At 45.2% G+C, this 27,814-nt stretch overlaps 1 protein-coding gene across 1 annotated transcript in view; it reads left to right on the top strand.

Moving 5' to 3' along the window:
• BACH2 (BTB domain and CNC homolog 2) overlaps nucleotides 1–27,814 on the top strand; it is a 524,494-nt gene that overhangs the window by 124,200 nt on the left and 372,480 nt on the right. The window lies entirely within an intron of this gene.

Raw genomic sequence — 27,814 nt, 5'->3', positions numbered from 1 at the left:
TTTGATTATTTGCTGAATTAATGCAGGGTCAGCCCATGAGGACAACAGGAAGTTGGTAGTAGGCCAAAGCAGTTAAGGCCAGCTCTGTTTAAGAAATGTGAGTGCTTCAGTGATTTTGTGAATTTAGAAATTTTGAAATGTGGCTGAAGTATTTTTCTAATGGCAGGCTACTTTTACCAGGGCCTAAAGTCTACACTTATTTTATTCTTCTGCCCAAATAAAACTTAAGTAAAGTTGCAGCCATACTGTGTGTCTTAAATATGATGCAGGGAAGGGGTGAGCATCGGTGGTAGCACATTTTGTGTTTTTTTTTTTTTAAGTGTTTTTTGGGATCTTTCCAGTGCAGGGCTGTAATACAAGAGTACTTCTGGTGATGAGGATTATCATACTAGATACATCTAATGCTCTTTTCTTCTCTTGTTTTATTGTTACCAGGCACCTTCAATCATGTGATAATGCAGATCTAATCACCTTCCCCTATCTGTGCCCCCTTGTCTACTACCTCGCCTTCTCAATCTAATTCACATTTTGTATGTCTGCATATGCGGCCCAGTTCTAAATAAGAGAGGCCAGAGCTTGCCAACACTTTATTATGTTGTTTTGGTAAAATGGCCATCTTATCTTATTCAACTTAGAGCTGCTGAAACCTTTTAACATATTATCAGTGCGTAAGACTTGGGTCTCACTGTTATGTGAACCGCTGCTAGCGCGCCTTGTCCTTGGTAAGTAAACTTACAAGGGGGCGCGTATAGGTTGATGAACGTTTTGGATCGCATGGAGTATCCTAGTCAAGCAGTAACCAATGGATTAATCTAGATACATTCAATCAATAAGGAAAACACCATAAAAGCCCTATCTAATAAGAAAAATACCATCACTCTTATCCAAAGTTAATCATTTTTATTCCCTATTAGTTACAATTCTAATCAAAACCTTTATTCAACTTTATTATTAATCAAACTTTATTATTAGCATCATAAGCAACTAGTCACCAAGAGTTATTAATAAACAATTACAAGCATCAACATAAGTCAGCAAATTCTTTAACATTTGAATAATTCAGCAATGCAAGTCGGTCAGTCTTCTGTCACCGTTAAGTCACCGTTTGTCAGCCTACCTAACCCAAAATTAGCATCAGCATGTGGGTCTTCATGCAAAAACAATTTGAACAAAAATCATTAATTTGGAAAAATCTATCTAAAAGAGAAAAACATTTAAAACAGCGCAGTTGGTACCTAGAAGAAAAAGCATGCATTAGTCTGTCTCATTTTTATAGCTACCTATCCGAGATAGATGAGCAACGAGTCAGTCTTCGTCTCCAGGTCATCAGTCATCAGCAAGTATCAGGCTTACGGAGAGTAAGCCCAATTATCAGCACTTCGGACAGAGTCTCCTGACGTCATCAACTTTCGCCTCTCTGCTCTCTCCCCTTGTCATGACTTTTTATTAGGGTCTCTCAGTCCATCCCACAAATTGCTAATTGGTCAACCTCATCAGGGGTTATGATTCCAACCTATAGTTTTTGTTTGCCACTTGTTTGCGTCGGTTCAAGCATCAAGTTCCATTAATATGATTGGTCCTTCTGTCGATGAGAACATCATCCGGCTCTTCAGGTAACAAAATTGTTGCCCACAGTCTTTTAGTCAGTGCCTCTATTGTTGAGTCCTGGGAAAGTACGTTTAGCCTACTCTACAGATAATTGTATCAAATTGTCATCATCATTTTTCCTGTTCTCTGGTACATTTGCAGAAAATTCTAGCAGAGTCCGTCTGAACTTTGTGCGGTTCAAGGTCCTTCTCTCCAGTTCCAGTCTGCGTCAGCTCATCGCGTCTCCACGTTTTAGCAAGCAAGGCCCAGCGCCGACCAGGCCTCTAGTGTGGCTAAGTTAAGAATATGAAGCATCATAAAACATAGATTATACCATTAATTATGACAAATTAATATTTCACATTATTTTAGTATTGTTAACGCATATGGTAACCACCCCCTGTGGGCACATTCTACTCATTACATGTTATTTTCAATTATCAGTTCCGTTTATCAATATTTCTCATTAGTATGTATACGCAAAAGATTAGAATTTTCTCATATTAGCATATCTGCTCCAACACTGCCAACTCTGGGCAAGGTGAAGCAGCAGCTGAAAACCTGGCTTACTGCCACCATTGCATCTTTCTAGTACCTGCAATGTGTACCACTGATGTGAGACTAAAGCCCAGAGACCGTATTGCACCTGCTCGTACATAACTGTGAATAAAAGTATTATTATATAAACATGAGGCTTGAAAAACTACAGGGAAAAGGCCTTTCCCCACAGATACCCTACAACACTATAGAAATTATAACATGTTTACCATTTTGTCTCACTTATAATGTTGTATTGAAAGGCAGTGATGTCAAGGGCTTGATGTAGAGAATCAGTTATTCACCACTTTGAAGTTCTGAGGAACTGGCGACCGCTTTTAGCCACACTGTGCAACAGGTGTAATATTAGATACAGAAAGGATGCCCTTTAGAAAGTAGTGTATTACAGCATCAGGAAGAAAAGGCCTAAAAACAAAAAAAACGAACTTTAAGGTGCCGGGATTCTGTTTGTAAGCCAGATCTTTGAAGGCTGAAGTTTTCGATCTGAGTTAAGACAGGGCTGGGACAGGGGTGGAGAGTCCAGTTACGGGGGCATTCCAGGGGAGTGGCAACACGATGAGATCCTGATCAGACGCTCTTACATACTGGCAAGACAGGAACTAGCTGACAGGAGGGGACTGGTCTAGTCTCCGAACAGGAACCTTCTGGCATGAAGGGGCTGATCCCCAGAACAGCAAATCATCTAGTAGAAAGGGGCTGCATGCAGAAATGGATCCACGCAATATGTGTTTGTGTTCGGCTACCAAACTGGAGTGGAGTTCTAATATGTTGGCCATCTTATTATGAAATCCCAGTGAAGGAAAGATCAAACGACATTCCTCTCCAGCAGAAGTGCCTGTTTCTTGCCATAACCGTAATAAATTAAGCAATTTCCTATTTTTAGTATTGAAATACTGTGCTTTGTGCCATGCGCTAGCTTTCCTATAACAGGTAACAATTACTATTAAATCAAAGCACTCAATTCCTTCTCTCAGACAACAACAGTGCACAAACAACAAAATCCACTACATACAGTTCCGAAACGTGTCATAATGGCAAACATTACTTAAGACACTATGGCCCTCATTCTGACCTTGGCGGTCGGCGGAGAGGCGGCGGTCGGACCGCGAACAGACTGGCGGTCCAAAAAATGGCATTCTGACCGCGGCAGTCACCGCCGCGATCGACCGCCACTTCCCCACTCCGACCGCCACAGCGGTCATGACCGACGGGCTGGAGTTTGCGCACTCCGGCCCGGCGGTCGCCCCAAAACCGCCACCCGTATCATGACCCTGCTTACCGCCGCGGTTTCTGGCGGTCGGGAACCGCCATGCGAACCATGGCGGTAGGCACTATCGGGGCCCGGGAATTCCTTCCCTGGCACTGATAGGGGTCCCACCCCACCCCCCACTGCCCCCCGAGTCCTCCCCCCACCCCCTCCACCCCCCTGCCACCCCCCAGAGGTGGTACGAACCCCCTCCCCACCCCCACCCCGAAGTGCACATACACGCACCCCGACATGCACGCACCCCAACATGCACATCTGCACACCCCCATGCACGCACACATCACACAACACCCCCCCACCCCCTCCCCTCACGGACGATCAACTTACCTTGTGCGTTGGTCCTCCGGGAGGCGACGGGAGCCATAGGGACGTGACCGCCGACAGCACACCGCCAACAGAAGACCGCCACACAGAAATGTGGGTCGTAATTCTGGGGGCGGTGTTCTGCTGGCGTGGCGGTGGAGGTTGATCAGTCTCCACTTTCCCGCCGACCGCCAGTCTGGCTGCCGGTGGTTTCCCGGCGGAACGCTCCCAGCGGTCGGAATGCGCACAGCGGCATACCGCCGCGGTCGGCGGTCTTCACCGCGGCGGTAACTCGGCGGTCTTGCGAAAAGACCGCCGAGGTCAGAATGAGGGCCTATGGCCCTCATTCTGACCTTGGCGGTCGGCGGAGAGGCGGCGGTCGGACCGCGAACAGACCGGCGGTCCAAAAAATGGCATTCTGACCGGGGCGGCCACCGCCGCGATCGACCGCCACTTCCCCACTCCGACCGCCACAGCGGTCATGACCGACGGGCTGGAGTTTGCGCACTCCGGCCCGGCGGTCGCCCCAAGACCGCCACCCGTATCATGACCCTGCTTACCGCCGCGGTTTCTGGCGGTCGGGAACCGCCATGCGAACCATGGCGGTAGGCACTATCGGGGCCCGGGAATTCCTTCCCTGGCACTGATAGGGGTCCCCCCCACTGCCCCCCCGAGTCCTCCCCCCACCCCCTCCACCCCCCTGCCATCCCCCAGAGGTGGTACGAACCCCCTCCCCACCCCCACCCCGAAATGCACATACACGCACCCCGACATGCACGCACCCCAACATGCACATCTGCACACCCCCATGCACGCACACATCACACAACACCCCCCCACCCCCTCCCCTCACGGACGATCAACTTACCTTGTGCGTTGGTCCTCCGGGAGGCGACGGGAGCCATAGGGACGTGACCGCCGACAGCACACCGCCAACAGAAGACCGCCACACAGAAATGTGGGTCGTAATTCTGGGGGCGGTGTTCTGCTGGCGTGGCGGTGGAGGTTGACCAGTCTCCACTTTCCCGCCGACCGCCAGTCTGGCTGCCGGCGGTTTCCCGGCGGAATGCTCCCAGCGGTCGGAATGCGCACAGCGGCATACCGCCGCGGTCGGCGGTCTTCACCGCGGCGGAAACTCGGCGGTCTTGCGAAAAGACCGCCGAGGTCAGAATGAGGGCCTATGAGGGTCATTCTGAACCTGGCGGCCGGTGGCCGCCAGGGCCACCGACCACGGGAGCACCGCCAACAGGCTGGCGGTGCTCCAACGAGCATTCTGACCGCGGCGGTTCAGCCGCGGTCAGAAGCGGAAAGTCAGCGGTCTCCCGCCGACTTTCCGCTGCTCGTTGAATCCTCCATGGCTGCGGAGCGCGCTCCGCAGCCATGAGGATTCCGACCCCCCCTACCGCCATCCTGTTCATGGCGGGAAAGCCGCCATGAACAGGATGGCGGTACGGGGGGTCGCGGGGCCCCTGGGGGCCCCTGCCGTGCCCATGCCAATGGCATGGGCACGGCAGGGGCCCCCGTAAGAGGGCCCCGCAAAGTATTTCAGTGTCTGCCTTGCAGACACTGAAATACGCGATGGGTGCCACTGCACCCGTCGCACCTTCCCACTCCGCCGGCTCGATTACGAGCCGGCATCCTCGTGGGAAGGTCGTTTTCCCCTGGGCTGGCGGGCGGTTTTTCAGCAACCGCCCGCCAGCCCAGGGGAAAACTTGTAATACCCGCCGCGGTCTTTTGACCGCGGCGCGGTATTTCGGAGGGGGGAATTCTGGCGGGCGGCCTCCGCCGCCCGCCAACATTGGAATGACCCCCTATATCCTACCAAACAAAAAATATTCAGCAGCTTATTGCCATTATGCTACTCTAGACCAGATACCAAAACATCACACATGCAATGCTACCTAACAGTTCAACAGCACAACTAAAAATAAAGCATAAAACTAAATATAAATTGCAGAAAAACTTCCATTAAAAAAAACTTTGCATGAAAACCTGACCGCGCCGCCAAAACTTGTTCTGAGTGTTGCCTGACCCTCGGGTTATGATTTAATTTACTGTTTTTTATTCCTACTTATTTTTCCCTGTTAACAAAGCATTCCAAATTCTAACCAAAATATTTATTTTTTATTTGCTGTGAAGTAAAATGTGTGCTGTTCTTGGAGCAGTGTGCAAAACTTCAAACCTACCCGCCCTTTCAAGTCTCTTGTTCTCGGCAGCAGAAGCCCTCAGGTAAACGCTAGCCTTGTTTTTCATGGCAGTCCCTGCCTGCCCGTGCCTATGTTTATGAAACGAGGTTTCTTGCAGCCAGATGTTCAGTCAGATACTGCGAGTTACCAAAAAAAAAGCACAACAGGCGTTTGTAATATCTGGCCTTTTTCACGGTAGAATAGGCTTTCTATCATCTGCACACATCTAAACTGGGAACCCAGTTGAGCGAGTGATTTCTAGGTTAAAAGGATATCAAAGCATGAAGATAACCTGTTTTCGCTGTTCTCATCGTTATGTAATGCTTTTTGTTTGGCTGGCAAGACAGATTGCCTGCTTAGTCCACTGATCCCTCTTTACTTGCTCCTATTTAGTTTTGTTTTCCTAGGGAGAGATTTTTAACAATGGTAAAAATACTGGTAACGCCGATCATGTATCTGGGAAGGATGAATGACTGAGCCGTCCCTTCTGGAGTTTGAACATCTGGTTTACCGATTTAGATCGATGTCAGCAACTGGTGCCTACCTCTCAGCGCTATCTTGCTGTTAGATATTATATATTTGTTTATAGGGATTGTCTTCAATCCTTTGTTGGTGCTCAGTGGTGTATCAGGTATTCTTTAGCACTTGGGCAAGTCAGCTTGTCTACTTCCATGATGTAGGCTCCAGAGAGCATTAGAAGTGGGCGAGTTAACAAATTAACACGGAGAGCGGAGCCAAGGATCTGGCTGGCGTCTAAGAGCCCAGAAGATATTTGACATGTAAATCATAAAACGAGCATCATGTAAAAATACAAAAAAAAAATGTGTCTTCAAAATTCAAAAAAGTGTTTTCAACATGTGGAAGCCTTTCACCTTAATACAGCGGACTATATCCCTGCATGGAGCGGCATTTAATAAAACCAATAGTTTTTAAACATTCCTGCCTTCTCTTCTCTTCAACCCGTCCCCCCATCCCGACAACCATGTCATTGGTGAAATAACGGTCAAATCACTTGTCATGTGTACACTATAATAACCAGCCTACATTCTTAGGTGGCGCAACATTGTAATCTATTTAATCAAACACACGAAGATTTCATACAGCGCACATCCTACCCACGCATATTTGAAGGTGTTCTCATATGTAATAAAAAAGGAGGCTAAGTAAAATAACAATATTTGTCAAGGATCACGCAGCTTTAGGAAGCAAGGAGTCTGGGATTGATCCCAAGATTTCTAGTCCCTCCTTATACAACTAGCCACAAGATGAGTATCACTTTGTGTTTCCCATTTTAAATCTAAGTTCATTGGTTTGTCTCTCATTCTTGGTGCATGAGGGTAGAGTGTAGGTGGTAGACAGAAGCCATATAAAAGCTTGGCTCGCTTTAGGTTCAAGGGTCCAACAGGACCTCAGCCAGAACCTGGCATCAGGATCGAGCCTGGCTCGAGCTTTTAGTGGTTCGCCCGCCTCTAGACAGCATATAAAGGATGAGGGCAGGAATAAGCCTGAGGGTAGGGAAGCATATGAGACAGAAACACAAATGGCGTTGACTAATGGTCTGTCAAGTTTCACAAGACGAATCCTCATGTCTGATTTTAAGACAGAAGACAAATTGTTAATCTTGATGGTATAAGGCTCATAAACTCAGTTTCTCATATTTAGAAAAGCTGTCTCACATTAACACAAGTGGGCATCAGATTTCTACTGAACATAACTATAAAGAGTGCACATTGCCACTTTGCCTCCCCAATAGAAGTTTGAAGTTCCCACCTCTCCCATCGGTGCCTGCCGTTTGATTTTGTTCAGTGCTATTCTGCCTTTGACTAGATTTGCGCTATACAAATATCACACACATACACAAATTCATTTTCGCTTTGAGTGTTGTGGGTTTCATATGGTCATGCTGCAGTTTCTTTGTTTGGTTATATTTTGAATTCCAGTAGTTATTGCTCATCCGTCGTTCTCGCTTGAGTAGGTTTTAGTTGCTGAAGGTAAAAGAGAAGACCTGAGACTGCGTTGTCCATTGGCATGGCTGGAGCAGTGATCGACTAAAAGGTCTAAGAAAATAGCGGGACCAGGATTTGACTTGCACGAATAGTCTTAGATAATAGTAGTCACCCTTCAGCTATTGCACAGAAGCACTGTCTACCCATCTTTAGATCAATAATAGGTCTCCCTCTGTGTGCTTAAAGCCCAGGCCTTCCCGCGTTTTCATCACCTTTCGGATCTCCAAATCATTATTTGAGTTACTAGGCAATACCCTCTTTCATCCACTTTACTTTTTGTAGGATTTGATGCACAGAAAACATGTACCTGTAGAACTAACAAGTCGGAGATAAGTGGTGTCGTGGACCCAGTCTTTGAGTATGTGTATTACCTGTTAGTGTGGCTGTGCTCTGGGCTGTCTACTTATTAACCCATTGTTGAGGCCAATAGGTCCCGGTGGACAAGAGAAGCGACAGCAGACTGAGCCATTTCACATTAAAGGATGATATCTTTCGCACAGTATACCATGATGGCAAGGAATTGCGCCAATCAGGTGGCACACATGGATGTAGGTAATAACTTAAGCATATGGCGAGTACCCGCTGCCAATGCCCCAGTCCTTGTTGTTAAAGATATCAGGTGAATAACCTGTGTAATAAGGAGGCTGGCTTTGATGTCTAGGTGCATTGAAGGCAATGCTATGGCTATGCGCAAGAGTTGGATTGTACAGTTGACTGCATACATGTAGCTTTAAGTATAAAATACATTTTAATCATTGAACGCGTCTTTGTCTCTACCACTCCTTCATCTGCCACTAACTTGTCACTTTTTCCTCCAGTACTATTACCTCATCAGCCTGCCAATTGCATGTAAAATAGCCTTGCCTCAACATTGCCTTCTGATAGAATTTACCTCAGTACTAGTCCATAATCTTGTGATAACCTTAACCCCAATCTGATGCTCTTACCCATAGCCCCTAACCCTAACCCTGGTCCCTAAGCTGTGCTCTTACCTCTTAGCCTTTCTTTGACCACACAATGTAACATTGAAACACAGTGTGATGGGAAACAGTATTAGTAAGTGTCAAGATAAAAAAGACTAGATAATAGAATCATAAGGAAAAGTAAATGACTTGAAGCCTTTGCAAGAAAGAAAATTAAGATATTACTATTTAAGAAACGAAAACAATGAAAAGGGCATATTAAATTGTGTACAGCTACCTATTCCTAACTTGACTACTATGAATTATTGGGTTGCTTCACCGCCACATTCTCTGCTCTATTCCCTTTGTTTTATTTACAGAAAGGTAGATATTCTGGAATATGGCCGGATGGGTCAACATCCTATTACAGATACCTCCGGTGGCCGTCAGTACTTACTGCTATGAATGTTAATTTAGCAAGAGCTATTCGGCATGTCACCCCAAACATGAATTTGGCAGATTGATCTACACAATTGATAGGTAATCAGTTGAATTAAACTAAAAGAGGTGATGGATGGAATGCTTGCATATGTCTAAGCCAGATGCAAACTTTTGGGCCAATTGCAGACCATCGTTTTTAATCCAGGGAGTCACTCTGGAGCAACAATATACAAATCAGTCTTGGTAATGCTTGAATGGGAACAGTGCTGCTCGAAGTGCCGGGCCACATCCCCTCTGAGCAGGAACATAAGCAACCTATTCTGGTTTCAGCCTAGTTGGGTCTCATCAGTAATGTGCTGTTTGGTTCCGTGCTCTCTGTGCCATAAGATTCAATGTCTAGGCATATCCATCACACACAGGGCGTTACACTAAAACACAAGATTAAATGTGGAATGCATGCCATAGTCTCAGCCACTGACCGTCCCTTCAACCTCATTCCAGTCCATTGTTTTTTGTCAAATGTACTACTTCAGAAGGGGAGCAATCCTATACAGACCAGCATTTTTCCTGCTCCAAAAGGCCCAGCCCGAACTGTCAGACCACGTCCCTTCTGAATGGTAGCATTACCAGTTGCTGAGATTAATTCAAGCATTGCACCCATTACTTCTATATCAAATCAAGTTACCATCCATGCCATGTGCTGGCACTCTAACCAGCACCTTAGAGGATCCTCACATAGACTCTGACAAGTAAGGGGAAAACATAACGGAGAGCTTGAAGGTCAAGACTTCTTTGAGATTCCACCTGGGGTTTGAGGAAACTGCATCTGCACTGATGGCAACAGAAGCACTATGGTTCCTTGAGAGGTCTAAGGTACCTTTAGAGGTCTGTGTATGTGTATCCAAGGCCAATAAGAAAACTTAAAGCCCACCTCCACTTCATTATTCAGTAAGAAAGTAAACATGAAGCAAGGCATGTCACAGGGCAGAGTGTCTGCATGGTTACTTATCCATTGGCACAGTGCTGTGGTTGCAACAGCCCTGAACAGATGCAAGAGCCCAACATCTCTGACTTCAACTGCTCTCCATAAGGAGTAATTCATTGGCAAGAAGATTTACCAAAATGCCTCTATGAACTTTCACTAGGCAATCGGATATAGAGGGTTTTCTCCTGTCTTACCAATATGGCTCTGGAGATAGTTTGTATGCTCTGAGAGATGGGCAGCAGAATGTATTTACCCTTTTCTGCTCAGTTCTCCTTGAGGGCATATCAAAACTGCTGCTGGAGACATGGATTTAGGAGTAGATAATCCTTGTCAACTTGGGTGAGTTAATCAACCCTTACAGAGTAGCATTTGGAGACGAATATTGACTTTTTCTTTGTTGGGTAATAGCTGATTCTGGAGTTCAACGAAAAACAGCTGGCCACATGTTACCCAGAGTCTAATATGGCCCTGTTCTTAGATGCTATTCCTTCAAACCCAGTCTTGAAACCCTTCAAATTAATAAGGGCCTTACATAGGTTTCACCACCCACAGATATTTTAAATGTGGCAAAGTCTTCTTTTGGTCATCAGAAAGTCCACCTTTCATCAGTGCAGTGTTGGGCAACCGTTGTGTTATGATATCCCAATGCCAAATCATGTGGTTACAATTTACCAGAAAAAGGGTACATTTTCTGAAACACCTTTTAAAATAGTGGGGCATGCAGGTACCAATGGCACTTCGAAGGGGTAGGTGTCTCAGTCTGTCTATATTCTCTTTTTTGAAGCAGTCTTAAGTCACATAATTTGAAGGGCCCAGAAATCAGATTTTCTTAGTCTGCCTTTCACCCATCTGGCACCTTATTACAGCATTGAGGTGATGCCATGGTTTTTCTCTAAGTCTACAACCAGGTGTTCTCTAAGAAACTCTCTTAATCCGTTACTTGTCTAAAAGCTTTCTCCACCATCCCTGCACAGCAAGAAAATGTTGCTTGGTGCCTATGTTCTTTAGTAAAACTAAGGGGGCACTAATTTCCACCAACAATCTTCTACCCATCAGAGTATTGTGTTTTGGTTCTCAGCCATATATCTAGTGGTTTCTTCAAGTGCTCAAGCAATCGTCTTGAGAAAGAGAACTGAATAATTCAGCAATCTCCCTTTTGTTCTCTTAATGGGGGGCTTCCATGTTCCACTTGTTTGCATCCAGGCAGAAGTGCAAGTGCACTTTGAAGTGCACACACTTTGCAACCTGAATGTAAATAGAAACTGTTAGATATGGGGTCTCTAGTTGGCAGTGGGTTTGCACCCTGTCCATGTAGGGACCCTCACTCTAGTCAGGATAAGGGAGATACCCACTCAGATAACCCCTGATCACCCCCTTGGTAGCTTGGCACTAGCAGTCAGGCTTATCTCAGAAGCAATGTGTAAAGTATTTGCACATAACACCCAGTAATAAATGAAAACACTACAAAAGGACACCACACCAGTTTTAGAAAAATAGCCAATATTTATCTGTGTAAAACAAGAGTAAAACGATAAAAATCTAACATACAGTGTTAAAATATAAATTTTGCAAGATTTACTCAAAAATACAGTTCCTTGAAGTCGATAGCTTTACCTGGGGCTAACACAGTGTCTTGATCAACAAAACCAACAGTTCAGACCGGCTGCGGCACACCAGCTACGGTGTCGGGGAGACCCGAAAACAGTGCTTTTGAAATTGCAGGGCATCGTGACCCTTGCGGTGAGCTCTGGAGAATGGTGTCGCTGGTGTCTCAGTGTTGGTTCTGGAGTCGGTGCAGGGATCGTCGGGCCCTTGAAGTCACACGTGTTGCAGATTGAACTCTGGGCTGATGAAGTCAGGAGTGCTGGTGTGGATGCCGTCAGGGCTGTAGTGCGAAGTGGGACTATGCGACGTCTGGTGCCCACAGGTCACGGTGCAGGTAGCGGCTCGGTGGCGGCGTCCAACGGTGTTGGTGAGACCAGGGCTGCGGTGTGAAGTGAGGCTGTGTGAACTGCGGTGTCACCAGATCACGGTGCACACAGAGTCGTCATCATTGCTGAAGCGCTGTTGTCTGTAGGCTCAAGCCGGCAGTGCAGGACGGGATGATGCTTCGTGACCCCAATGAGCTGTGTCCACAGGCCACGGTGCAGGCAGGGATGCCTGGTGACGACACTGGAGTCGATGGTGGTGGCGTCGGCGGACCGGGGCTGCGGTGCAGGATGGGATGGTGCTTCGTGTACCTCACGAGTGGTGTCCACAGGCCACGGTGCAGGCAGCGGCGCTGGTATCAGTAGGAGCATCATTATCGGGGATGCCCAGGCTGCGGTGCGAGCAGGCGATGCTGGAGTGTGGAGCCCACAGGTCGTGGTGCGAGCATCGTCTCGGTGAGGTCATCCAATGACTGCATCGTGAGACCAGGGTTGCGGTGCGAAACGGGGCATTGCGGCTCTGTGCGGCGTCAGCAGGTCACAGTGCAGGCCAGCAGCGTCGTTGGCGTCGTCGTGGTGGTTTCTCCTCTTGAACAGCACAAGACGCACAGTTCACAGTCCTGCAGGTCGAGGAAACCGAAGTCTTTGGTGTCCGTGAGACTTCCAACAGGAGGCAAGCTCCACTCCAAGCTCTTGGAGAACTTTCTCAAGCAGTACACAGAGCAAAGTTCACCCTTTGCACTCTTGTCAGGCAGAAGCAGTAACTGCAGGTCAGTCCAACAAACAACACAGCAAAGGGACAGTACTCCTCCTTCAGCTCTTCTTCTGGGCAGAGGTTCCTCTTGGTTCCAGAAAGATTCTAAAAGTCTGGGGTTTTGGGTGTACTACTTATACCCCTTTCTGCCTTTGATGTTTGCAAGATCCTTCCTTGTCCAGGCCAGGCCCCAGACACACACCAGGGGGTTGGAGACTGCATTGTGTGAGGGCAGACACAGCCCTTTCAGGTGTGAGTGACGACTCCTCCTCTCCCTCTCAGCACAGGTGGTTCATCAGGATATGCATGCTACACCCCAGCTCCCTTTGTGTCACTGTCTGGAGGAGAGGTGTAAACAGCCCAACTGTCAAACTGTCCCAAACGGGGAATCCACAGCAGGCAGAGTCACAGAATGGCTTAAGCAAGAACAATGCATACTTTCTAAAACTGGCATTTTCAAACTCACAATCCAAAAACCAACTTCTCTAAAAGATGTATTTTTAAATTGTGAGTTCAGAGACCCTAAACTCCATATTTCTATCTTCCCTCAAATGAAATCTGCGCTTTAAAGTTATTTAAAGACAGCCCCATGTTAACCTGTGAGGGGGATAGGCCTTACAACAGTGAAAAACTATGTTGTCTGTATTTCATTGTTAGGACATGTAAAACACACCAATACATGTCCTACCTTTTAAATACTCTGCCCCATGCACATGGGGCTACCTAGGGCCTACCTTAGGGGTGCCTCACAAGTAGTAAAAGGGAAGGTTTAGGCCTGGCAAGTGGGTACACTTGCCAAGTCGAATAGGCAGTTTAAAACTGCACACACAAACGGTGCAGGGGCAGGTCTGAGCCATGTTTACAGGGCTACTTATGTGAGTGGCACAGTCAGTGCTGCAGACCCACTAGTAGCATTTGATTTACAGGCCCTGGGCACCTCTGGTGCACTTTACTAGGGACTTACCAGTAAATCAAATATGCCAATCATGAATAAACCAATCAACAGTAAAATTTATATAGGGAGCACTTGCACTTTAGCACTGATTAGCAGTGGTAAAGTGTGCAGAGACAATAAACCAGCAAAAACAGACCTGAAAAGATAGGAGGAAGAAGGCAAAAAGTTTGTGGATAACTCTGCAAAAAAGGCAATTTACAACAGAAACCTTTCTGAGAGAAGTGTTACTGTTGGAGTGGTCTGGCGTTATTCTCCATGTGCTGCTTCTCCACCTTTTGATTGCAAGAATGGTCTTGAATGTGAGGCTCTTGCTAAAGATTCTCTTTGGCCTTCTTTGATTCTTCTTGGAAGCCAGGATGTGATGCATCAGGGGCCCAAGATAAAGCCTTGTCCAGGGTAACCAAATGAAGTTCCCACCCAAATAGAAGCAAAGCAAAGGAAAGCTGTCAGTGGCATCTATCCAAAACGGTATTGGCCACCAGAGCATAAGTATGTCTCAAGCTTACCATATCTCCTGGGACCGCCAGCTGTGACAACTCACAGTGTAACCTCCATTTGTCATCAGTCACCATTAAACACTTTAACAAAGATCTGGAGAAGGTATTTCTTCTTCATTCGTTTGTGGCTGCCCACATCTCCTGCAAAGAGAAACCATTAGCGGACAGTAGCGTAGCGCTGTATTCCTGTTTCACCTCTCCTGGGTGGCTCAATAGTAGAGCTTTAGCATGACTGAAGTTGTGTTGTATGACCATTCTGACCCCTCCTCCTGGTTAGGTCGCTTAGTTTGGGGCCTGGAGGCTTCACTTCTTGCTGAGACTTCCTTCCAGCTTCTTTGAAAGCATGCAGTGAACCCCCCTCTTCTGCTTACACATAGGATTAATGTGCATGCTCTTTGTGATCTTGATTTCTTTTTTGTATGTACAGTTTTATGATTTGTAGGTGGGGTTACACAGCTATCCAATGGTTGTGGTGCTTAAAATCAGACAAGAAAATATGCCCAAAAGAAGGGTAGCTACATGGCAATCCCTCTACAAGTTCTCAGGTCCCCAGAGAAAGCGATGGTGCCACTATAATCCCTCATACATTAGTAATCACTCCTTCTTTGGCAGTAGCTACATTTTCCCGCACTGTTTTCTCCAAGTTCGGAGTAAACTCATTAGCACTGAAGCTTGTTGGTTCATAAGGTTAGCAGCCAGCTTAGGTTGGGTCCTCTGTGGCTGCTTTTGAAGGCCTCGTGAGTTGACCCATTAACTGCTTGAATAAACCTGCAACATAATTGTCCTCCAGTAAAAACCATGGTCTATCTCATATTTTATCTGGTCTGCTTATTTTCTATGCAGTCGTGCAGTTATGTTAATAAGACTGGGCTGGTTGCTTGACTATGGAATATCAATGTTATGTATTCTTTTTATCTCGGAGTAATTTGATGGCAGGTTGGGATGTCATTTCTTTTATTTTTGTTATCTTGTGTTCTTCATGTGCCAACATGTGCTAATTGCCACATTGTCTCATCCACCATTGTGTGTACTCGGCGAAAAAAAAAATGGAATTCCAGATGGCAGTGGTTGCCAGAGCTGGTAGGATTCTCTTTTATTTACCAGTGTGAGATCTCAAACTCTTGTCCTGCACGCTCCTCCTCCTTCTCCTCTATCCTCACCCATGATGTAAACGCTGTTTTCCACGTGCATTGGGCTGGTGTTTCCTTCATATTTTTCCCATGGCGCGGTGGCCCACTTTTCTTCCCAGAAGGTGACGAGACATGAAAGGGTCCATTGTTTCTTGTCGAAGACTAGCACGCGCATGTGCTAAGCTTCCCCGCGCTGGTTTTTAAGAGTGGGTGGCTCTTGAATGAAGAGCAGAGAAAGCCTAGTTGTACGCATGAGTCATGGCTACTTCATGCGCCCTTGTTTTGTAAATAGTTCAGTGGGTTGCAGGCAAGCAGTGTTCACCCATGCCTCCTCCCAGCCATGAGAATAAACACGTGTTCTACTGACCCCACGTCATGAGGTTGACTTTCAGCCTTTTCTAGTTTTACAGCCAAGGGCAGTATTTTTAGGCCCTAAATATAGCAGTAAAAGTGAAACTCAGTATTCCATATCACTCTGTGCTTTTGGCTGAAAAAAACGTCTTGCTGATTGAAGGCCAGCCTCCTGACTTGTGAGGTGTTCAAAAGTGTGAAGAAAATATTGAATAACCAGTACTATTAAGAACGGATTTTAACACTTGTAACGCTTGTATGGCTCCTTTAAGTTTAAAATACTGGAACTTGCTCTGCAGAGAAAGGTCTACACATGTTAATTCCCTTGACATTAGATATTTCTCATCACTTAATGACACAAATTTAACTCCATATTCACAGACAGCAACTTACGAGTCATTTTTCTAGGTGCAAAAATCACAAGTGATCTCTGTATTAAACAGAGACAGAAACGTGGCCTCTCTCCATATGCTATGATTAAGCATTTTTGCAGATGCATATTTGAACTGTTGAATGAGAACTTTCTTTAGCCACGTAAATTCCACTGTAAATGGACCTTTCTCTGGGGGCCATCCAGTCACTCCAACCTCAGATGTATAATGTTAAGGAACTTTGTCACTATCGATAAAGGAAGTATGTGTCATTATCCACTGCAGGCCACCAAAACACCCTTTGGACCTGTATCTTGGTGAGGGCTTGCTCAGATGCCATGGTGAAATTTAGTAATGATACCTTTTCTCATGGGAATAACTTTATCTGCACCCAGGAGTGACCTCTTGCACGAACTCAACACTCCCTCAGCTTGCAAGAAAGAAATACCTTTTGTAGTGATACATTTCACACGTGTTATGATGTACTTTCATATGCACCTTAGTACAGGGTGATTCATTATTGTCTTTAGAACTTACACCAGATAATTCTCCTCTTCCATCCAGGCTCTAAGCTTTTGAGACACCGGACATTCTAAAAACCCTGGTCAAAGTACAGTCTGAGTGTAAATTTAGAAGGTTTATTATAAACCTATATATGGTTTCTTTGTGTGGCCAGCTTTGCCGATAAGTTGCTGTCATCCACATTGTCTGGCATTATTGTGTAGGACAAGTCCAATTCAGCCAACTTGCCACCGTAACTTTCCCTGCTTCCTCTTTGCACCTGGATGGTCCTTTGCAGCTATGTAAAGGCAACACCGGGTGATGGGCCTGGCCCAATGATCCCAATATTGAGAGTATCTTGACCTGGGGGCCTCATTACTTTATAGCTCAGGGCTAACCGCGTGATCTATACCTCTGTCCCTGGCCTGGATCCCTCCACATTACATACCTCTTGAACTCGAAGTAAGCAAGCACTAGGAGAGCAGAGTGACAGGTGCTGAGGGGGAGAATGTAATTGCCCTTGGATGTTGGCGAGTGCGCGATTGACCGTAAGCACAAGTAGGTTTAAACTGCATTCAGCTTAATCTAATGTAATATTCAATCATCAGTAAATCTTAAAAATATTTGTTTTTAAACGATTGAACCTCAAATTATTTATTCCTGAAAAAAAGTATAAAAGCCAGGTAATGTTGGCTCCTAATTCGGGATAGAAAAGACCTGTTTTTCAGTTTCCTTGGTAGGGCGAAGATGACTCGCCAAAATTGTCTCTCGTGCTGCACTTTTGTGCAAAAAGGGGTTGTGAGGGTGTATATCATGCAGGTTGAAAAATATGTCACTTTGATCAGTGTCTGAGTAGGCGCTGATTTTGAATTTCTAACATTGGAATTCGAAGAAAGTACCAGCATTTGCTGTTGTGCTTTACTGCTAGGATAAATTGGCACTACCAGTGAGGAAACTAATGCACATTTGTGCTGGATGGAGTCCGTAAAGTTTGTGGTGTGTGCTCTCAAGTATTACTTGAAATTCAATAAATAAATAAGCAAAAAGATGTCTGTGAAAATGACTACATACGAATCCCCAGACCTAAGCAGGCACTATTTTTCGTGTCAGAAGCAAGCATGGGACATTTATTGCATCTGTGGCCTCCTGTCCTCCGGCACTGCCTTTTTGTGTTTTCATGTCTCAGTTTCTACCCAGAACCTGGGGCCTAGATCAGTGGCATGGGGCGGTCATGGTTATGACCTCAACGCCTAGAGTTCTTGGTGGTCACTGGCACAGGAAAACGGACAGTCATAGCAGCAGAAATGACCAACAGAATGTAAATATTATAGAACCAATTTTCACTGATGTTTCTCCATCAAAATGATCTCGGAGGTCGTCTGGTATTGTCTACTAATGCCCACAAAGCCCACGAATCCTTACAGACAGCAACCACTGGGCTACTAGCATGTACAATGCTGTTTTTTGGGAATGAGTGTTGTACCATGGAAATGTATTTGCAGATAGTCACCCCAGCAGCAAATCCATGATCGGCTGCTGTGCAGCCTCCTGCTGCCAGCCCCACATCGTACTGGCTCATTGCAGTTGGTTCTCAGCTGCAACACAGGCTCCCACTTCCAGCTACACTGCACCAGCTCCCTGTGGCTCATGGCTTGAGGCAGTGCAGTTTCACACTCCCAGCCCCATGCTGCACAGTGTCGCTACTCACTGCGATTGGTAGCCAGCAACACAGGCTTTCACTCCCAGAGCCACACTACACCAACTCGCTGTGGTTGGTTGCCAGCTGTAGTGCACTCTCTCACTCCCAGCCCCACACTATGCCTGATGACTGTGGTTAGACACTTGGAACAGCACAGGATCTCGTGCCCCGTCCCATGCTGTGCTGTCTCACTGCGGTTGGTTACCAGCCTCAGCGAAGTTTCCCTCTCCTGGCCTCACGCCGCACCAGCTCACTGTGGTGGGTGACCCGCCTGAGTGCAATCGCTTGCTCCCAGCTTCAGGCCGCACAAGGTAACCGAGGCTGCTTGCAAGCCTCAGCGCAGCCTCTCGTTAATGCCCCTCACACTACACCATAGAGGTGTGGGTGGTGGCTGGACGCAGAGTCAGTGTTTCTCTTTTTTTCTATCCACGAGGTGCGGTGAACCTAGTGGGCTGGATAACATTCCATCAATTTCCACTGAGCCTCCATTAGCGCACTGGCCTCCGGCACATTGGCGCGGTGGTGCTATGGAAGTGAGCACAAATCTCTGGTAACGTATTAAGTGATTGCAGATTGTGTCGCGCACTAATGTAATTCATATGTTCAGATAGAGCTCCATCAGCAAATGGGAGGCTGCCTGACAAGGACGATTCCGAAGCTTGATCCTCTATTTAAGCTCACTAACTAGAATGTCGCACGACAATTAAACAAAGCTCTTTCACCTGTTCTTTTCTATTTCCGGCGAAGTGAAGATGATTTCTCAGAATAAATCCCTCGCTTGCAAAGCACCTTCTCTTGGTTTATCCTTTAATAACAAATCTAACCCTTTGTTCGTGACATCAGTTTGTTGCTATGGAAACAGGTGATGTCACTTATTCTGCATAGTGTGGGTCCTTCACTTTGTCATTGAGGAGTGTGGAAAAAAGGCACGAGTCCGGGTTGTACAAATCACTTGTCTAAATATGCGCATTGGGTAGCATTAAGTCCTGAGTTCTAATGATGGAGTGTATTGTAAATGCATCCTTTGTTTCCGAGGGGTGTCCATTGCTGTAGATGAGGCATATGTTCTTACGCCTGAATTACTGTTTTGTACTGTACATTTCTCTCTACTGGATATTGTTCTCGTTACATCCGTTTTCCTGACCAGACAGGGCAACAGGTCAGCCACAGCCCACCGGCAGGCTCATGGTAGGATGGGCCATCTTCCTTGTGCCAAGCTCTTGTGAGAGGTTGAAAGAATGGGGCGCCTCGAGGTGACTAATCTGAAAGGGCATGTAGCTTTCTGAGGAGATCTGCGGACTCAAAGGCTTTATTTGACTCTCCACACACTTCCTCTGTCCTTAGATCCAGGACTAAAGTCCTCTCAGACACCTCCTGTTTTCTTTTCTCCCCCTTCCTTCTTTTTCCCCTCTCTCCCCCACCCCGTCGCCCACCAGTGAGTAGCATACATTCTGACCGGTTAATGCTAACGCATCTATGGTACTTTCAGAACTCTATCCATTCTGACAGGAGGGTCTCACAGACCTGAAGCCAACCCACACGATTTCATCAGTCAAGCCACATATCACCTCATACTCCTCAACAGTCTTATCCTTGTCTTCAGGGTGATGAAGCGCTGTATCAGTCTAGGCACAAATGCCACAAAGTGTAGATTGCACCCGTCACATGGGTACATGCGCCCCCATGCCCGCTGCAGAAAGATCAGTTTTCTAGTTTAGGCAGTACCTTGACAATGTTGTGGGAATCTGATGCGATCGGTAATTCGCAGGGCTACGTTCTGTTCGCGGGTATAGTCAAACCAGCAGATAAGCAGTGCCCGGGGTGGTTTTACACCATATACTCTCAGGAACAAAAGGCAGTATACAGCTAGAGTAGCTGGTACTCGGCGATCTGCCCCCACTGTCACCTGCGCTGCTGCTCTAGCACGTGCACATGCCAGAAGAAGGCGCTCTACTGTTGTTGCCCGGTTTAGAGCCGGGCGGTAAATACATCGCTTAATGTATGCAAATTACCAGCTACAAAGAGAGCACGGCTTGCTGAAAAGCACGCCTATGGTTAACAGTGAAATTATTTCTTATCAAGAATGAGAATTCGTTTTTGCTCATTAAGAAATTCTTTTTTTTCCTGGAGCTTCAACAAGCAGAGAGTAAAATGCTTCCAGTTCAAAACACTCTCTGGGTGTAAATGCGCCGAGGCAAAACAGGAAGCACGTGACCTTTTTTGTTGACAGTGTTTAAACTTAACGGTGGTAAAATAGGAAGCGCTTGATGTTATCACTTTATAGCCCCACGTCATTTATTCGTTATTACCGGCAGCTTGCCATGAAATAAAGCTTTGGGGAATTGCAATATGCAGATCCTGACTTGGTGAAACATTTAGGCCCAGCAAATAAAAGAGATGCTTGTTAAGGACAAACAAAACAGGCTAGGTCACAGACATCCATGTTCATTGACATTTCTTGAGGTGTTTCTGAAGTCCCAAGAAAGTACATCCTGTTCGACTTTACATTTAATGAAAAACAGCACAAGTCCTTAGTTTCAGCAAAACCTTTATACACCACGAAGGTGCAGCAGGGCTCAGCCCAGGTCCATAAATTGAGGGCAGCAATGGGTAGGTGGAAAGTGGAAATTAGGGGGTGGGGAGGTGTACCTTCAATGTGAAATTCAAAAAGGGTAGACCAGCTTACGAAACGTGGAAGCAGCAGAATAATTGTACGATAATGGTGCATACATCAGTGTAAAATACATTAAACACAAACTACGTCAATACCTATTTGAAGCCCCGTAACCTCGTCGGTACCACTGTGTTGCATGGTGCAAACATTATCATAGCACTAAGAGGTAAGATAGTGCGGAGGGTCCCCCACCCACACACCACCCTCAGGAGAGAAATACACATCCAGCTACACATGTCGCTGGCAGATAAATGCGTCATTAAACTCTCGTCACATAAGTGGTGACTCTTAATATGATTGAGAATTATTACTCCAAAATAAGAGCCTGGTATACGAGTTGAACAATTTATTGGTGGTATCGTACACATAGAGGCCATTCGGGCTATATAGTATGTGTATGCTTGAAGGAAGATAGGGGTGCAACGTTTTGCCTATTGAGAAAAGAAGAACCCCGTGCTGCTTTGCTAGTTTATTTATAATATAGAAAATAAAGAGACTAATTGCAACTGTCAAATTAGAGAGTCAAATTGAAATTTGAATAGATTTTTTTCTCATTGTACTGTTAGACTGTTGATTTTACACAGTCAAGGTAAAGTTTCTGATTAGCGCTGACCCTAGACTTTCCCCTGCATTTTACATTTGATTCCAAGCTTTCCTTGTTGACACGGCTCTCACTGCGGCAATACCACATGGCCACAAACTCACTTTGTAATAGGAAAGTTACTCTGCATTAGCAGATTTTTGATACAACTCTTTGAAAATTAATTACAGAAGAGGTTGCTTTAAAGAAAATCGCAGCACGCTCACTAAAATAAGCCAGCATCTGCTTTGAAGTGGCACCATGAGAAGATCCAATGCATTTTTAAAATGCTGTGAGATTTTGACTCCCCGCAGTGGGATAAAAATAATACTCCACCCTTGGCCCCGGAGTGAGATTTACCCATCCAGAACCGCCTGTTTCATTTCAATCACGTTTCAGTCCATAGGTATATTATTCTGTTTCGCGTGGCATTCGCATTGAGTCCCCATATTTAAATGGAAAGAGCAAGGGGAGTATAGGACAGACGAGAAAGGGGCGGGGATTGATAAGAGACGACATACCATTCATCGTTTACAGAAGCACACTACACAGTAATAGCTTAAGGGGAGTCAACCTGCTTTCATTAAGTTATGCACAGTCTTGTCGGTGGTGAGGATCGCTCAATTCTTTAATTTTATATATGTTGGTGGCCCAGTACGCTTTGTTTCCAGTGATATCTACCCGTTTGAACTGTGCCCGAAATTCATTTGAGAGTTTTATTATTATTGTTGCCCTCTATTGCTCTTTTGAACCTTCTTTACAAGATCTTGAAATGTATTTCTCAATACTGGTTGTACTCTTCTTCGAGCCATCCTCACTCCGTTGCCCATCTGTTCTGTTTTCTGAGTCACACACTCTTTTTGTTCCATCTATGTCCAACCCCTTTACCATGCATGGTGAAGATATCCCCTGTTACTCACGCTTGTATCCTCATGGAACACATTTTTAATCTGCATTCATGTTCATTTCTCACACTCTGTTGGTTCTTCTCCAATCCCCTCACTGCATCCTTCACTGGAAAGCGAATTCCTGCCCTTCTCAGTATCTTTTCTTTGACATTCTTCAGGGCATTTTCTTTTAGTCATATCTCTTTTCCTGATCCTTAAACTCGGATGCCTTTGGTTTCTTTTGTTTACAAGTTTGCTCGTTTTCCCGTTCCCCTAATGCCAGTGGAGCTCTGTGGAGATCAGGTTCTCGAAGCTTACCATATTCTGGTTTTCATTCCCTTCAATTCCGAAACCTGCCATGTTCTGTTTTTCATTCCCTTCAGTTCCACATTCGTCTCTTGTGGTGATCCTTGTGTCCAGGTCACTTACCTGTAAACGTATCCTGTCACCCACTGATCAGTGCCCTGGCATTGCTTTGGAGACTTCCGCTGTCTGGGCTTTTCATTAGTCTCTTAAAAACGTATCTCTATAAATTTGGATACAAAAATGATCTGCCCTCACCTTTCTTCAAGTACCAGAAATCTCTAAGGTTTAATTAAATCTCACCTTCACTGTGTCCTAGCTTTTCTCCTAGAGTCATCCTTGCTGTTTCTCCCCCCCACTGGTAAGGCCTGCTGCTGGGCGGCCTTTTGCAACCTGTCTACCCTGCTTGATCACTCTTCCTTTGGCTGACTTAATTGACTTCTGCATCTTACACTGGCTTTCCCGTTTTGCCTCTCTTGCTTCCACTCCATCCCTAATTTGTCCATTGTCACGCACTAACCTACTCTGCTTCGACTTACGCAGTTTTCTCACTTCCTTGCACTTTCCCATCACCCTGAAAAGTAACAGTGAAGTTGTGTAAGCCACCATTCTATTTTTTTCCTTGGTTTTCTGATGTTTTGCTTCCAGCTGACACAGTCTTATTTTCTTTCCATCTGCTGCCTAACACCGCCAAATACAGTATTTCCTCAAGTCTGTCTTCTCACATTTTAGTGTTATATTGAGTTTTCAGTTTGTATAGATTAGTTTAGAGGTTCCTCGTTTCTGGACACAAAAATGGATTTTAGATAAAGTATTTATAAAGTTGGGGAAAAATAAATAATATATTTTTACATTTTTGGGAGGAGGCCTTGTCCTTAAGCCCGCACAAAGCTTTGCTGGAGCAAATTAAGTATTTCTATCAACTTGATGTTTCAGCTTAGTTGAAAGTATTACTTGTGTTTCATTTGTTGACTCACTTCTGTGAATTGTAATTTATGTCTTTCTATTGCAAAGAACCCACTAAACTGGCATCTTGACTGCAGGAGCAGTGGGGATCACAGAGTGTTCAGAAGAGCCAGAGGGCCTGTGGGCGTGGAGCACACTGTACATGGAGGCAGCAATTTGAACGACAAAGAGCCTAGAGGGCCCTTTTGTAAAATGTTTTCATTTTACGCTGGTGTCCTGAAATATATTCGGGTACCCTGGCCCCACTATTTGACTGCATTTTTACACTAAGTGCTGTTTGTCTTCCGCTTGGGCATGATGTGGAGTAGCGCCAGTTCTAGTTGTTCAGGTGTGCACAATTGTATGAAAGCAATGAAGGGAATTTTTTATCAGCGTTTCAAACTAATTACTATTAATAATTACTAATCAGTTCAGAAACAGATAGTTAAGAAGTGAAGGATCAGCTGAAGGATATGTGTTGGAGAGACCGCTAAAGAAGTGTGATTAGCTGACCTCTAGTCTTGATGTAAATAGTTCAAGTTCTTTGTTGCTAGGACCAGCAGCGGCTCCTCCGCTATGGTGGAGGAGCGTCACCCCCCCACCACCACCAGCAGCAGCTGCAGAGCTTTAAAAATAAAACAATAGTAAACACTGTTTATTATCGTTTAATTTTTAAAGTGCGCATGTGTGTTTGGCCGGCTGTCTCAGGACAGCCAAGCACACATGCACACTGTACTCACAGTGCCGGGTTGGAGACACCAGGCCCATGCTCCCAGTTTGCCTGGGAACGCCGAGCGAGGGTGCTCCGGCCAATCATAACGCTGCTTTCACTGAGCGTTAGCATTGGCTGCAGGGCAGGCTGGGAGCCTGTGCCTGCATTGACCGAGGAAAGAGGAGCGGTGAGGCAGGTACATTTTTCTGTTGTTGTTTTCTTTTAAATGTAATGTTTGTTTATTTTATCCCCCCGCCTCGCCCCCCCTGCCTCTTTACCGCTCAGCAAGCCGTGATTGCCTAGGAGAGAGAACTGTCCACCTCTGAAGATGCTTCTGTACTTCTTGAGACCACAACCACCGGTTTCTTTCATAAGTGCTGTTTTTCCTATCCCATTCATGGTAACAATAGCCAATTTTATTTTCTTTCTTTTTTTTTTTTTAATCGAGGCCCTTCTGAGCTTGAAGGACATCTCAACCTGGAAGATCTTCGGATAAAAAGCTCCAGTTTTCTGTTTCATTCATGGTAACAATAGGCAATTTTTTTGTTTGTTTTTTTTGCTGCTTTTTTTTTTTTTAAATCGAGGCCCTTCTACGCTTGAAGGACATTTCAACCAGGAAGATCCTGGGATAAAATGCCCCTGTTTTCTGTCCTCCTTGAAACTGGAGGCCATAAACTAGTTCCCGGTTCTCAGGTCTGTAGATACTCAGTACTTGAGTCTGACTATGAAAACTCAAGTTTGAGACACTGAGGATCACTGTACCTGGAGGTCCCATCTGTGGGGTCTTCTACAAAATCATCAGGATTCTTATTGTGGATTTAGTTACCTTGGCTGTGGGCCCTACATGTGTGTTCTTAAATCAATGTTACATATTGACTGCTTGATGAAGGATGTATTTTCTAACAGTTAAAGAAAGTTGTCCCTACTTGATGAACATAATTTTTCCCCACAGATTGTCATGGATTTTCAGTATTGTACCTGAGTCCTTAAAATCATGCTACCATAGTTTAATACCAAAAATATTGACAACCAAAATCTAGATAAGGCAATTACAGGTTTACTATACTTAACTCCACATATGTATAATCTTAACACTATAGATACATAGATGTTGAGTTAAGATTAGTAAATCTATACTTACCGTCTCAGTATTTTGGTTGTTGATATTTTTGATACAATAGTATGAGATGATATTAAAAAATCTACATTATGACGTACAAGCAGATATTTGTAGTGCTACTCCAGAACTGGGACTTGAGAATTATCCTTGTTACCTTTTTATGTGTGCTGTGGGCATATAGGTAAATTTAATATGTATTCACGTCATACACAAGTGCATGCAACAGTTACGTAGTCTGTGCCTTTTTCAGGTAATGTTTTATGAAAATGTGAAGTTCAGTTTGGTCATAAAGATACAAAGTATTGGGAATGTATTGCTCAAGTAATGCCTCCGCTCAGGTTGTGTATTGATTCAATACCTTGTTTTCTCCTGAGATTGCTGCTTGTGTTAAATTGTGTCATTTGTTCATGTATTTGAACTGTGGTGGTCAGTAACTTTTGTTGAGCAGTGCTGTTTGTTGCACTTTTCTTGAATTGTGACATTTGTTAACCTATGTGAAGCATAATGTTTGTTTTCCAGTATTAAAATATATGACTGTGAGTTCTCCTATGTGGAGCTGTGACACTTGAAGTCATGTGTTATGTTGTTCACTTTCCAAATGTTATGTTGTGATGTGTGTTAAATGCACATTGAGTTCGAACTTATCTTGACCTGTGACATTTGACACATACTGTTCTAAATCGAGCTTTGACTTTTAACTTGAGGAGTGACTTATGTTGAGTTGGGATTTATGAAAAGCATTAAAGTGAGTTTAGAAATTCAGTGGTTGGCAAGAATGAATCCAGTTCCACCCAACAAAGGGCATCAAGCCTTGTTGCCCAACAAAGCTCTCTAATTATTTAGTTTTCCTGTTCTGTACTTCCATAATTATTTTCCCTAATATTTTTCTAGCGGATTTCTATTCTGAAAAAAACACATGGATTCAAATAACGTATTGCTGGTTAGCTAGAATGAACTTTATTGAATAACCCCAAATGTAGGTGCAATGTTAATGGCTTGACATCAGGCCCGACAGACTTATGTCGTACCAAGTACCAGTTATTACAGCGGTTCTGTAAAGGTCCTCAAAATTCAAGTGCCGCGCTCCAGGAGCAGAAGTAATGCCAGCTACAAGTTCTCCCTCTTTTTTCTAGGAGTCATGTTCCCAGAATGCGAATGGAGAATGAAGCGCGCCACAGCAACCCGTGAATCTCCCAAGAACGCGCTGCTATTTTTAATCTCGCGGGATCGAGTGTCGGGTTGGCCGGCTAGCTTCCCTTATCTGATGCAATGGGAGCGAGCCCTTGGCTTGTGCAGTCTACAAATGGGAATGCCAGCCTGCTCTCCTTGTTTATGCTACAACTATGCACCCATGCGTTCTTGGGCAATTATAGTAATGGCATGTGGTGAGTGGGCACGGGGGACGCTTTGTGAGGTAAAATGTGCTCGAAACTGTGGTAGTGTTGTGTGAAGAAGTTGCTCTATGGTTTCTGAAAGATGACGTGTTAGGCTACTTTGGCACATTGATTTGTTTTTGTTGGTCCAACAAATAATATAAAGACCTGGAGTGTTTATTTTATGTCTTAAGATTGGACTAGAACCAGCGACAAACCTTTCTTTGAAACCAGTGAATGAGAAGTAAGGCGCGCTGCGTGTCATGAGTATGGACTATGGCCCCGATTCACAAAGGTAAGAGTACACGTTTGTGTAAATTTACGACTGTTTGCTATTCACAAAGGGATTTATGAGTAGTAAGTATCGTACGAGTGCGGAGACTCCGCTCTCGTAAAGATAATACTCATAAATCTCTTTGTGAATAGCAAACATTCGTAAACTTACACGAAAGTGTATGTTTACCTTTGTGAATGAGGGCCACAGTGTTGCTATGTTTTAGCTAAAGTACCTTGAAGTTAGCTGTGTATAGTTAGATTACTTGAAATAAATGGTGCCTGGCAGATTTGTGTTGGGGTTATGGAACGGGGTGAATGAGAAGGCACTGGGATAGAGGGAGAGAGAGCACACAGTGGTGTGGCTACGGAGGGGGAAGGCCGTGTGCCCGCCTCACGGCTGCTTTTGTGGATGGGAACCAGATGGCGGGATGGATCGCCCGCTCCGTGGCGGAGGGGCCAAGCATATGGTTAATGGTGAGAGAAAAATGTCTCTCGGATCCGTGGCTGTGCGGACTGCTTCTCA

The sequence above is a fragment of the Pleurodeles waltl genome, chromosome 5 (genome assembly GCF_031143425.1).
Source record: "Pleurodeles waltl isolate 20211129_DDA chromosome 5, aPleWal1.hap1.20221129, whole genome shotgun sequence".
Taxonomy (NCBI): Eukaryota; Metazoa; Chordata; class Amphibia; order Caudata; family Salamandridae; genus Pleurodeles; species Pleurodeles waltl.
The sequence above is the reverse complement of the archived record's forward strand: the minus strand, read 5'-3'. Positions and strand labels throughout refer to the sequence as shown.